The sequence below is a fragment of the Nicotiana tabacum genome, chromosome 9, assembly GCF_000715075.1.
Source record: "Nicotiana tabacum cultivar K326 chromosome 9, ASM71507v2, whole genome shotgun sequence".
NCBI classification, from domain to species: Eukaryota; Viridiplantae; Streptophyta; class Magnoliopsida; order Solanales; family Solanaceae; genus Nicotiana; species Nicotiana tabacum.
In genome coordinates, this window is record NC_134088.1 from 1,339,477 (window position 1) to 1,353,263 (window position 13,787).

Genomic DNA, 13,787 nt, shown 5'->3' on the forward strand with positions numbered 1-13,787 from the left:
GTATATATTTGTATATAGGTATTAAAATTAGTATATATGCAGTTTGTATACAAGTGTATTTAGAAGTTAAATGATGTATAATACTAGGTATCACCTTACATGTCTGGATGACAATTGTGCTTGGAGTTTCAAATCTTCTATCGTTTTCAAGGCAAACATATTCAAAGTGAGAAGTTACAATAATAATCACACATGAGGCTATGGTGAAAGATACTTAACACAACGTCAAGTTACTTCGGGTATAATTGCTAGTATAGTCAAGGACAAGTATGTTAATCCAAAAAAAGTTTACACCGCAAATGATATAATAGAGTACATACAAAAGCAACACGGGATTGAAGTGAGCTACATGAAAGCATGGAGAGCTAAAGAAATAGCAATGGCAATGATAAGAGGGAGTCCGAGTGATTCATATAAGGAGCTGCCAAAGTATTTTTATATGTTGGAGCAAACAAATCCAGGATCGGTTACAAAGTTGCACAAATCAGAGGATGAGTGCTTTCTTTATGCATATGTTTCGCTATATGCATCTATCAAAGGCTGGGAGCATTGCAGACCGATAATGGTTGTTGACGGAAGCTTCCTTAAAGCAGTATATAAGGGTACCATATTGACTGCTTGCACACAAGATGGAGCTGGTGAGTTGACTGCATCTATGTTGTTTCTGCAGTTTGTATAATGTTTAAGTTTCATGTATAAAAGTGTATAGGATTTCATAACTGTTGTTTTTATAAAATTTGCAGTTGGTATAAATCTGTATAATTGTGTATAACTGTGTATAAGATTTGTATAAATTTTGCAGTTGGTATCTCCAGACTAAATTACAGTCTGAATCCTAATATCTATTTTTGTATAAACAGGAAAAATCCTTCCATTTGCGTATGCAATTGTGGATTCAGAGAATAATAAATCTTGGGAGTGGTTCTTTATCCAGATAAAGGGTACTTTTGGAGTTAGGGAAGGGATGTGTATAGTTTCAGATAGAAATGAAAGCATCTTCAATGCCACAAAAGCTGTGTACCCAGAAGTACCACATTGTATTTGCATGTTTCACTTGTGGCAGAATGTAAAGCGCACATTCAAGAAACATCACAAACAATTGAAGGATATCTTCTTTGCTTTGGCAAGAGCTTACACAATAGAGAAGTTTGAGTACCATATGACAGAGTTGTGCAACATTGATCCGAGGGTGCAGCCTTACTTGTTCGAAATTGGGTACGAAAGGTGGTCTAGAGCATATTCCAAGGTGAAAAGGTCGATGGTAATAACTTCCAATATTGCAGAGTCAATTAATGCAGCTAACAAGGATGCTAGAGAGTTACCAGTAATGCGATTGCTGGAGTACATGACAAATTTGCTACAACAATGGCAACAAAAACAGAAAAAGTGCAATGGAGACATCTACAGACCTTGGCGAAAAGTACGACAAACTCCTTCGGGAAAATCTGATTGCATTGGAGCAAATGACGGTAAAATGAATCAAATATAATGAATCTTGGCACTTCTGACTTGCATTTTACTGTTCTTTAATTTTATTTTATTTATTTTTTTTAAAAAAACTTTTGCAGGTGAGGCCTGCTACGGATCAGTTATATACTGTGCTTGAAGGGGTAAGGAGAAACATAGTGTGCCTTGAAGAGGGAACGTGCAGTTGCGGAAAATTTCAAATGGATGAACTTCCATGTCCGCATGCTTGGGCGGTTTTGAAGAACCAGCAGCTGAAACCTGGCCAGTATTGCTCTTTTTACTACAAGAAGGATAAACTCCTTAGCACTTATGAATTTTCAGTGAATCCGATGCCAGATGAGAGTTTATGGGTAATCCCAATAGAGGTGATGGAAGATGTGGTCCTACCACCTAAAGGGAGAAGGAATGCAGGAAGGCCAAGAAAGGAAAGACTCAAGCCTGCTTCAGAGAAAGAGTCTAAGAGAGCATTTTCATGTTCTGTGTGTGGACAAGATGGTCACAATAGGAAAACATGTAGGAATCGACCAAAATAAATAGTTGGAAACAAAACACTTCATATTACATTTGTTGTCATGTTGAGTAGTTAAGTTTCAGAAACAATATAGTTACAAATGTTGATTAGTTAAGTTTCACAATCAATTGACATGTTTCATTATACATGTTTTGCTTATCCAATAATAGTGTCTTCCTGTTTTTAATGTACTAAATATATTGATAGATTGTAGAAATACAAAACAGGACTGCAAACAATCACTGGTATTACATGTATAAAGATGTATAAATGAGAGTATAAGTTTGTATAAATTTGTATAACTATGTATATAATTGTATACATATGTATAAAACCTGCTACATTAACAAAACTGCAACCATAATGAAAATACATACTTTGTTAAAGGACAAAAGCAACTGAAAATATTCATTCCATAAAGATTGGATTCTCAGTCCATATCCATGTCTTGTTTCCCTTTAAGAATTCCAAAAGTACCTGAAGAAGGTGTCTCAGGAAATAAGGGAAGAGGAACTGGGACTGGACCCATTTCATCCTTAGGAAATAATGAAAATATAGGTAACATAGGAGGAGTCATAACATACGGAATATTCTCTTGAACAAAGACGGATTCAGGATTTGAAATTATGGTAATAGGCAAAGAAGCGGCTGAAACCAAGACTTGACTTTCACCAGCAGTAGCCAGAAAAGGATGAAAAATAGGCTGCATTCCATTTGGAATAACACAATGGTGAAAGAAGCAAAGTCGAATAGCTTGTAAAGGACAAAAGCAACTGAAAATATTCATTAAGATATAATTCATTCACAACAACAATGTGTAATGACTGCCTCAAATTACATTCACATCTATAATGTCCTTTAAGGTTATCTCACAAGCAGCAGAATAGTTACAAAACTAGGCAACAACTCCTTATACATAGAACAACTACAGTAAAATGAAAATAACAGAACTACTTTCTTGGTCGCCACCTCTTCCTCTTCTTCAAAAGTCTCCCTGTTATTTCATCATCACTAATTGCACCAGACTGTTGTTTTTTCCTTCCATAATCCCATAACAGAGATCCCCACCTGGTGCGAAGTGTCTCAATGTCAAAATTATCCTTTCGAATTTCTTTACCAAGAATGAAATACTCAGCAAAGCCAGCAACAAAAGCACCACAATCACTGTAATTAAAAAGAAACAAATCAGATTCAAATACGTACACTAATAGTAAAATAGTAAAACAATTGAGATTAACCTACCATTTGATATGTTGGGGAACATTATTAATCAGATTAATCTGCAAAGCATCAGAATGGGATTTATCGGTATATGCACCATTGTTCCAATCAATGCCCTTTTTCTCGACATAAAAATCAGAACTCTTCAAGAAGTAAGGTATCAGAATTGCATAAGGTAATGCAGTATCCAAAACATGTCTATCATTAAGAGCCTCACGGTTAGAGTCATAGATGTGGATGCATCTATCTACGAACGTAAACACCCCCAAAACCCAATGTCCCAATTTTGCTCTTCCGCGCTTCACAAAGATAGGGAATAAGACGTGGTCAACAGTGTGCCACGGGACATTTGCATCACAATAATAACCTCCGATGTACTCTTCTATCTCATGCCCGTCAGGAATCACTGAAGGATCTTGATTCACTTTGAAATCTTTGTATAGGGAGTTGATTTTGTTACCAAAGGCAAAGTTGGTTGTAGTAAACTGCATGGCAACACTTTGGCCCATATTTTCCCCTCTTCCTCAAATAATAAAAGAGGACATCCAGGTGCTGAGACAAGAAATAAAACAGAACAACCATCACTACCAGATTTTTAAAATATAGAACTTTATACACTATTATACATAGGTATACATATTTATACAAGGTTATACAATGTTATACAATCTTATACTGTGATTATACAAAGCTATGTATACACTATGCAAGTCTCAAAACAACAAAGATATGCAACAAAAATAAAAAGGGAATTAGAACAGAAATTTATTAAAATACCGTGTCAATCAAAGGGCGGCCACAATATGCAAGTGAGTGGAACCAATCTTTCTTGGTCACATAACACGAGCCAAAAGTAAAACCTTCCACAAGATTATTTACTTCATCGGGATATATATGTTTGGCACTTTAAATCACAAAAAAAAAAAGTAATCAGAACTACATTCATTGACAAGTATAAAATCAGAAAATCAAAGATTGAAGAAAGTGAAGATACCTTCGCCTCGTATCCATCCCATTATCAACAAACACACAAAACTCTTTAGCCAATGGCGACAATGTATCAAAATCATCAATTTCAATCGTGAAAGGATGCTTCATATCAAAAATGAGCTTCGGCGCCGATTTTGATGCTCCATAATAAAAAACTGGCAAATATGGAGATTTGGCATATTTTCCTGGTATTCTCTGTCGAACTGAATGGTCAGGAGAAATGTAATCATCTTCTACTTCTATGATCGATTGTTTGTGAACCACAAGTTGGGACATCTGAGCTAAATCTTCATCACCAATCTCATCCCAAAATGTGTCACCCTTGACATCACCTGCTGCCCCTTAGAAATAGAAATACAAATAATACAAAACTTCAAAAAGAAGAAAAGAAAAATCAGACCAAAAAAAAAACCAGAACAAATACCATTATCAACACCATCAGTAACTCTCTCGTTAGCTACCACATTATCTTGATTCATTTGATTGACAAAGTTAGGAACAACATCATATTGATAGCCATCAAATTCTCCAAGACTAGATGTATTGTCATCAAACACGGGCTGACGAATCTAATAAAAAACAATAGAAAGAGAAGGCATGTTGAGTTCAGAGAAGGCATAACTGTTGACTGATTTGGTTTTATCAGTAAACAATTACCTTAGAATCAGTAAAATCCTCCCTCGTTTGCTTGGGTTCCTTATTATTCGGAAAACTGAACACTTTTTCAAAGGAAGAAACGATATAGTTGTTGAGCGTCGTCACTGTATCAGTCAACTACAACAAAATCAAATAAACAACCATGTTTATAACCAAAAAGTAATTATAAACTACAGAAAAGCTAAAGGTCCAGTACCTTTCCAACATCACTCCTCAGCTTCTCAACTTCATCATTCAAAAGATCAAGGCGCACAAAAGGATCATAACTTGGATTAGGCTGTGGATTCATAGTCTGAGGACAAGGTTGTTTAGACTGTTGCTTTGCATTTTGAGGATAAGGTCTTGTAGACTGTTGCTCCATATGCTGAGGACAAGGTGAAGGTGCAGCAACAAAATCATCAATGTGAGAGGCAGGAACAACAAGCACCTCCCCTGATGCAACATCATCGGCATTGACTTCAAAAATTGTGTCGATGTCCAGACTTGACATCTCTTCAGAAGTAGGGAAAATATTACTATAGCTCAACTACAAGAAGAAAAAAACAGGATTACAATAGTAGAATAATACAGAAAAACTGAAATCATATATGAAGAAGTATTATGGTACAAAATGTTTACCTTGTCGACACTACACATGATCACGCCGCCAGTCAAATCCGCATATGATGGAGTGTTAGTCACTTTCCAATTAAGAATGCGTGGCACATTTGTGCCAACGCGAACAGCTAGATTCTTATCAACCATTGAGCAACACTCAAAAATCCAAACCTGTAAAGCAAGCGGCAAACCTCCAAGCCTATACATTGTCAAATAATCGCATTGCCTGTCCCTCATTGTCCTTAAAACATCTTCAAATGACTTTTTTCCCCAAGGAAACATCTTATATTGGCCACTTTCGATGATATCAAAATCATCTTTGGTGATACCATGATTATTGGCATCAGAGAAGATGAAATGATGGACAAAAACCATCAAGGCCATCTTGAACACATCTTCATCCGACTTCCACTCCTTTTGCTTGAAGCGATCAAGAAGCTCCCCCCTTGTTATGGCCTTTTTTCCATCTCCGGGAAAATACTCTTTCAACAACCTATTAACATCTGGTTTGTCATAGAAGGAGGCGTCGTCGTCGACGCACTTCAAACCAGTGATAAGAGCAAACTCTCCAATGCCAAAACGCAGTAAACAACCATTAATCTTCACCCACAACTCCCTTTCACGTCCCGGGACGACTTCCCTCAATAATATACAATGAATAAGTTGATTTTGAAATTTAAATTGAGAGAGGTCCAAGAAGTACCCAAAACAACTAGAACGGAACATCTGAAGCTGCGTGTCAGTCAAACATTGCTTCAAAATGTTCACAATATCAGGCTCGGTATGGGAACTAATCCTGTTGTGGAAATAATCAACTGGTTGTATATAGAAGTCCCCAACCTTGCATATAGGAAAATAACAAGAAATAGATCAACAACAAAAAATATACTAATAAATTTTATAAAACTGTATATATAAGTATATCAGTACTTGTATAAAGATGTATAAACAGATGTATAACTTTGCATAAAACTGTATAACCATGTATAAATAAATAGCAAAACAGGGAATACCTTCAACTTAGCTTTTCTCTGATTCAATTTCTTCCGAATAGCAACCCTTTGTTCTCTCGATTGTAAATCAAGGCAAGACTCACCAGCATCCTTCATCTTTCTCCTTTTCCGTTTAACATAGCAGACTTCATCATCTTCATTAAACAAATCATCTTTCAGCTTATCTGTTGATTTTGCAGGTCTGCCGCATTTCTTACTCCTTGGTCTAACAATGTTAACCGGAGTATGAGTATTACTTGTTTGGGAACGAGTCATTCGACTGCTCCCTTGTTGCAACATTTTTGGAGGAGGAGGAGACTTGAAATCATCATCATCGGGAGCCTGCACATGCTTATTCGCTTCAGAAGAAGAGGGTGAGGGCAAGTCACTCGATGATTTAACTGGAGTGCCAGTATTTCTCATTTGAGAACGAGTCATTTGACTGCTCTCTGGTTGCAAGTTTTTAGGAGGATCGGCAGAATCAAAATCATCAACTTCTGGCGCCGGGGCATTTACATTAGATTCTGAATCAGGGCTTGAGGGCAACTCCCTCAATCGTTTCGCATAATCTAACCTAACGCCTTTTCCGGCAATCTTCCGTTTGCCTTTAGAAGCAGACATTTTTGAACGCATTTTCTACAATAAACCACACAAACAAAGCTTTAACAAAACAAACACAAAAGTTAAAGCAAACACAAAACTCACACTGTAAAAAAACTCAAAAGTTAACCCAAAATGCCATAAACACAAAGCCAAGGCCAAAACAAAGCTTTAACAAAAGTGAACACAACTGAAGCAAAACAAACAAATGAAACTGTAACAAAACTCAAAATCTAAACAAAAATAAAAGCTATAAACTCAAAGCAAAGGTCAACTTTCCCAAACTTTAACAAAACTCAAAAAACAAAAAATTCTACCCTAAAAGTCGAAATAACAAACCATGCATTTCGTTTCATCAAGTTTAAGTTTCGAACGCAGAAACAAAGAACACAAAATCATCCGAAAAAACACAACAACATTGAAAAAAATTGGCGTGATCAGAAAAAGCAAAAAAAAAAACAAAAAAAAAACAAAATTCAAAACCAACACTGTAGGAAAAGCATAAAAGGAAACAAAATTACCTCAAACTAAGATAGAAACCTCGAAAAGCAACTTGCACACAACAATGGAGTCGGTTATGGTCTGAGAAAATCGAGAGGAAGAGAGAGCGAAAAAAGCGTGAGGAAGAGAGCAACAGAGAAATTAAATTTAAAATATTAAAACGTTATGTTAAAGTGTGGGCTACCGGGTGAAAATAAAATTTCATAACTTAGCCAACATAGGCTATGCCGGGTAAAGGCCTCAAATATGGGCTATTTTTGGGTGGGATGTATGACCCAAGTGACATAGAGTGTAATTTCTTGTTAGAGAAATTATTTTCATCGATAAAGTAAAACAAACCAAGCGGCAGTGCAATTTTATTTATTCAAATTAATTAAACGTAAATCGATTCATAGAATTCATTTGCGTATTCCCGAGCTTTATTTTCATAGAATTCATTTGCAAATTAATTTTATTCACTGTTCTTCATAAGAATTCGATTATTCCCGAGCTTTTTATCATTTGCGTATGTCATTTAGATCGCAAATTATTTTTCTTTGATACTATATGATTGTATTACCGGTCAGTAGGTTATAAAAATCCTTTGAATTATTTTTTGTTCCTATTTATTGCTATTTAATAATGATGATGCTTTATATATTTAATCCAGTTTAACAAAAAATGCATGATTTATCCGGAGGAAAGAAATTGGGTGAAATTGGTAATTTAATAACTTCAAATCCTCAATTTACATAAGTTAATCTTAACGTAGTGGTAATTTATCTGAGCTTTTGCCGATATTTTCTAGGTGTGATAAAGCAAAGAGAGGATAAATATTTTTGCTTTGGAAACGAAACCAACATCTTTTTGTTTGTGCTTTCTTTTCTAAAGTTATGTGTTTTTTCCTTCTTATTTGTATTTCTTATTTTGCCTCATGGAAAACTTATAAAAAGAGTGGCTTTATTATTTTGCAAGAAAATAAAAAGATTAGAGTATATATATAATAAGAGGAAATTTTGTAATATGGTGAAGCGAGTGACAAACTAATATGGTCTATTTCATTGTTAATTAGTGCTAAAAGGTAAATTTCTTAATATCTGTGAAAACAACCAAAAGATTACTTAATTTGGACCGAAGGGAATAATAATTTAGACTTAAAAAGGATATATAATTAATGAAAGTAATTGAATGAAGTTATCTAAAGAGTGTGTGTGTGTGTGTATATATATATATATATATATATATATATAGAGAGAGAGAGAGAGAGAATTGTTTGAATTGTGAATGCTTTTTTTTTTTGAAATATAAAAGAATATACACTTTTAAAATTAGCATTTAAATTCTAGGATCTAGGATAAGATAGTTAGAAAAACAATTTCACGCATAAAAATAGATAACAAAAATTAAAAATAATAAATTAATACTCAATATTTTATGTTAAAAATAAAAGAGAATAAAAATTTAAGCTTGAAATAGCTACATTTGTGATTTTAGATTTATGTATCTTTTTCTTATGTGGAATAAAATAATAATAATAATAATCTATATATCTTCTATATATTTAATTTGTTAAATCAAATCAATTTAAAACTTATCCAAGCTTTTGTATTAAAAAATAAAATAAATCAAATCTTATCCAAGCTTTTGAATTGAAAAATAAAATTCTAAATATGGAAAAATACCTTGAGATCTCGGTAAAGTATAAAGTATGGGCATATGCACTTTTAGTTATTTTGTCTATTATTAGATTAAACACAAGATGAAATAATTAAATAAAATTTATAATAGGGGAAACTAATACAGAAAAAGGTGAACTAGAGATAGTGTGAGAGAATTTATACTTTGAATTAATTTTAAAATAAAATAAAAATAATAAATAAACATACTCAAAAATATTATTGATAAGTTTGAATATGAGCAATATAATATAAGAATAAAAGCATATGAAAAATTTATTACAAGAAAAAAGAATATAAATTTCTATAGCGTATATATATATATATATAAACTTAAATTTTAGTTAATAAATAGAATTCATAATTACATACTAGAAAATACAAATATTATTAGGATATTTATACATAAGATGAGGATATTATACATATACATAAAATAAAAATTATTAAGAATATTGATAGATTTTTTGCAAATATAATAAAAGGCTTATCTCTTTTTAGTTTTGATGAATAAAAAATTATAATTTAGTAAAATAAATATTACATTATTTAATAAAAAACTAATCAAATATTACAGTAGAAAAGAATGTACAAAAGAGGGGATAAAAATAATATTAGCATGTTTATACTTCAAATCAAGTAAATATAACAAAAGGTACGTAAATAATACTCAAAATATTTATTGATATATTTAGACAATTAAAGAATTTTGAACAATATAACATAAGTTTAGAAAAATAAAAATATTTTTAGCATAAGAAAATATTTATCTATATTATATTAAAAGAAATATAGTGACTAAGGACAATTGACAAGTTAATAAATTGTATGCACACTACATTACAAAATAAAATAGCACCTAAATTTTATTAAAATAATATAATGTATTATAATTTCATAAGATTAACACTAGTTAGTTTTAAAGATAAATCAAGAAGAAGAAACCACAAAAAATAGGAAAGAAAGTAAAATTTTCGCCGTTGTACCTTTGTATGTGTTGTTTATAGAAATGACCCAATCCTACCAAAGATTTTTGGGAGAAATTCAAAAATAGCCAGATTTACAACTGGTCGTTTAAAAATAACCCAGTTTCAAAAGTAATCGAAATTTAGTCACTTTTCATGTAAAAATAAATCTGAGCGAAAACACTGTTCAAAACCCAGAAAATACGCCAGTATATTATACTGGAGTTCCAGCATAAGTATGCTTCAACTCCAGCATATTATACTGGAGTTCCAAGATAAGTATGTTGGAACTCCAGCATAATATGATGGAGTTCCAGCATCAGTATAGTAGAACTCCAGCATAATATACTGGAGTTCTACCAAGTATAATTGTCCAGTATAATATACTGGAGTTTGGAGTATCGGTGCTCTAGTCTCCAGTATATTATACTGGAGTCAGCAAAGTATACCAGTCCAGCATAATATGCTGGAGTTCATACACAGGTGCACCGAACTCCAGTATATTATGCTGGACCGGTCTCTGTTGCAGCAAAATAGTGGCTATTTTTCATTGACTTCGTAAACGCTGGCTATTTTTGAATGACCAGTCCGAAAATTGGCTATACCGTGCTATTTTTACTTTTTTTTTTATTTTCCTTGCAATTGATGGACTTTTAGACCATAGTGTAAATATCCCCTTTAGCAACCTAAGAAGTTTATGAGAAATATTCAGTCACAATATAAACTTTGTAAGTTATTGCAAACGTTAGAACACACCTAATGTTTTGTGAGCAATATAAAATTGTATAAGCGAATATTAGACCTGAATCTTATGTTGTTCCAAAGTAGTACATCTTAAATGGCTATATTTGAACAACTTTTGAAAATAGGGACAGAATCTAAAGAGTACCTCAGTACCCTAAAAAGAGATATTGTGTTAATCAGCCGAAAAGAAAAGAAGAATTAATAGAAATAGCAGTTCACCCAACTGCTTAAACTAAAAATAGCCGGCATGTGAATAATATATTGATAATCAATGTATGATATGAATAACATGTATAATCAGTGTAAAATTTACATTTAGTGGCTATAAAAAGTAAATCGTGAATCATGCGGCTATTTATGTAAAGATCCCAAAAAAAAAATGAAATCAACCACCAAAGGCCCAAAACCAAAAATGCAAACCATGAACCATCAAGCCCAATCCCTTTCACAATCCTTCTAGCCCGTAACACTCACTGGCTTAGTTTCCTAAAAATACATTGTAGAATTAACCTAAATAGCCGTCCACCCAACCGATTAAATTTTAAATAGCCGATGAATGTATAATATATTTATAATCCATATATAACATGCTTTTAACTGTATAAATCAATGTATAATTCGTGTATACCAGCTAGAAAAGTAAATAATGAATATAGTCGACTATTTGTGTAAAGATTCCAAATACTTTAGTAGACTTGAAGCACCATTAAAATAGTTACAACACATCAATTACTCAAAAGGGATAATATTAATTAAAACTACACGTGTTTTATGAATGTTGTATGCTTATCGAAAGGACTTAAAGTTACTGAATTCACGTAAACTCGTATGTCAGAGTGTGAATATTGCCCCTGTGAATAATATTTCATTCCGAGCTCTCTTGTTGAAAATGCTCATTATACCCTTAACCTAGCAAGCCAAACTGCGAATCCACAACAATTAGCAACAATCATTAGTCATCAAAGAAATTTTGGGCCAAAAAATGGGTTATTCTTATATAAGACACGATTGCTTAACTTGCAAATATGGTACCCAACTTAAATATACGACTATTACTTATTCAAATTCTTTAAACCAGAAAACTATACTAAGGTATTGCAGGGAAGTTCATTGTTTATAAAAGCAGGTCGGTGCATGGAGCATTTCGTATTCACATAGGGTTCGGGGAAGGGCTGCATCCAAAAGGGGTGTGGCGTAGGCAACCTACTCTAATGCAACCGGTGAAAAAAAATAAAATTTAAATTCTTAGCTTCATAGTATTCCCGACATACTTGTAGAGACGGATTCAAGATTTAAACTTGAGGAAATTTGATCTTTATTGTCCTTACAATTAAACTCACTGTGCTTGTAAAATAATGGGTTCAGTTCTACTATTTGTTGAAACTTTAGTAGGTCTTCATCGAAAAAACTGAGTTGATGAAGCCGTTGCTGAAGAGCTGCATCCGTCACCGCATACAGGAGCGAATCCAACTTAGCAGGTGTGGGTTCCCGTAAACCCAGTAACTTTTGCACATACCTTGTATATGTCTTAAAAGTCCACTAAATATTCATAATTATTGATTGTGAACTCAATTACTTATTATATATTTACTTGAGATCGCGGTAAAAACTCATAAACTTCAGACTCATAATACGCAAAAAGTTTTTTTACCTTTTAAGGTTATTCAAAAATAAAAAGGAAATTCTAATTTATCATTATTAATTTTATTTTAGTTGTGTAATCTATTTTCATAAAAATCGTTAATAACTTAATACATGTGCAAAATACAACAACAACAACAAAAAAGGGAATTGCAAATCAATTTCTTCTATTTAAATCATAAATAAGCATTTATTATTTCCTGTTAAGGGAAAGGGATAAAACCACACTCACACAACCCGACCCGTTAAATAGCTATTAAGCACGTGACACGGGACCCACCATGCTCAATATCACGAGAGCAAACGGGACCCACTTGTCCACCTTGTACAAGAGGACAATATAACAAAAGACAATTAAATAGAAATACCAAATAATAAAAATTAAAAAGAAAGAAAAAGAAAAAAATACTAATAAATGAATTAAGATCATTTTCTGCTTGGCAATTGGTGTGACATACTGACATTCAAAAGTTTTTCTGGCTATTTTGGCTTTTGCATAATTTTTTAGCCAATTTATAATTTGTTTACATAACAATTTTTTTCCATAAGATTACGCACTGCATGACGTCATCTTATCTTTTTTTTTTTTTTTTTTTGTATGACAAAAAACATGTAGTAATAGCAAAGGTTTCAGTCTATTAATCCGTCACAATTAAGTGTGTGAGTATAATTTTCAATTTCCTTTTCTCACCTTTCAATTTCAAGAGTTGCTCTTTGAAGCGTACATTACGCTAACGTTTGACCATAGATTCTCAAATTTATTTTGAAAATTTTAATTTGGGTGGAGTTTGATTTGAAGATGAAAATGTGCTTGGACATCGGTTTTCAAAACATATTTCCCAAATTCATTTTGGAAAAACATGAAACATGTCTTATACCTACAAGTTCTAAAAACTATCACAAATACACAACAATGTCATTATCAATAACATTCATTATATTATCGCAAACCATAATCTTGAATATGAATAAATTTGGTACAAAACTATAATTTTTATAATGAACTACATGATACACTATCAGATGACCGAGAAGATGAAATAACATTGTTACAAAATAATAAATGGTTGGCTCTTTTATAAAATACAAAAATTTGGGATAATTTTTAGAAAATCTAATAGTGATATTTTGGAGAAATATCACTATTTTCAGAATTTAAACTCTTTAGGAATAGAATTTATGCAACTTATTATTTTACAAATTAAATATTTTGAACAATTTATATTTTATATTTATTAATTCGATA